Here is a 1,142-nt window from a genome sequence, read left to right as displayed (position 1 = left end):
TTTTTTTGCGGTACGCGGGCCTCTCGCTGTTGTGGCCTCTCCCGTTGCGGAGCACAGGCTCCGGACGCGCAGGCTCAGCGGACACGGCTCTCGGGCCCAGCCGCTCTGCGGCACGTGGGATCTTCCCGGACCTGGGCACGAACCCGCGTCCCCTGCATCGGCAGGCGGACTCTCAACCACTGCGCCACCAGGGAAGCCCCAGACCCTGATATTTTTGGTAGCAGTGGCCAGAGCCTTGCTTTATTTCTCTTCAGAAAATAAAACCACTCAAAGGAATTCCTCTGAGAACCAGCCCTTTTGTGATGATGACCCTCTCCCCAGCTCAGTTACACTTGCTGATATGGGAAGAAAATGTCTTTTTGTTCCCTTTGCTGGAAATTCTGTTCCCCACCTTTGGAACACATTCTGAATTTATAAATATCTGCGGTTAGAATTTTCTCCTCAACAACTTAAGGATTCACATGTCACTCTCTGCTACATCAGATAATTTTTTAAATTAAGTTTTCTACAACAGGGCTAGAGGAAGAGCTGCATTTTAAATTCAGTACAATTAAAACTGTGTCTCTTTGGTCTGGCACTGCCTTTGGTCAAACCCCATTTGTATGAATAATTATTCAGTCCATTAAGAAGTCTGCTCAACTCCTTCTCCCATTTTGAAGGTTTTAATAAATAGTGATCAGGCACATTTTTGTTTGCACTTGCCAAAGCAATTCTGATGGAGTCATCTTCTGATGTTATCAAATAATGAAATATGAAAGAGTGAATAGAATTATCCTCCTGTTCTGTGATTTTTTTTTATTTAGGTCCTTCATTTTACTTTCATAATTGTGTTTGTCTCATACTCCTGTAAATGCTCTTTTGATTATCAAAAGGTGAGTCCGGTTAAGGAGAGCTATGCTGTGCTGAATATCACTTAAGAGAGTCTTTTCCATTAAAAAAATATAATTTAGGGCTTCCCTGGTGGCACAGTGGTTGTGAGTCTGCCTGCCGATGCAGGGGACACGGGTTCACGCCCCGGTCCGGGAGGATCCCACATGCCGCGGAGGGGCTGGGCCCGTGAGCCATGGCCGCTGAGCCTGCGCGTACGGAGCCTGTGCTCTGCAACGGGAGAGGCCACAACAGTGAGAGGCCCGTGTACCGAA

General features: G+C 47.2%; 1 protein-coding gene across 2 annotated transcripts in view; it reads right to left on the bottom strand.

Moving 5' to 3' along the window:
- EXOC4 (exocyst complex component 4) overlaps nt 1-1,142 on the bottom strand; it is an 839,136-nt gene that overhangs the window by 8,566 nt on the left and 829,428 nt on the right. The window lies entirely within an intron of this gene.

The sequence above is a fragment of the Lipotes vexillifer genome, unplaced genomic scaffold (assembly GCF_000442215.2).
Source record: "Lipotes vexillifer unplaced genomic scaffold, Lipotes_vexillifer_v1.1 scaffold71, whole genome shotgun sequence".
Classification (NCBI taxonomy): Eukaryota; Metazoa; Chordata; class Mammalia; order Artiodactyla; family Lipotidae; genus Lipotes; species Lipotes vexillifer.
This window is presented reverse-complemented; position numbering and strand designations above follow the sequence as displayed.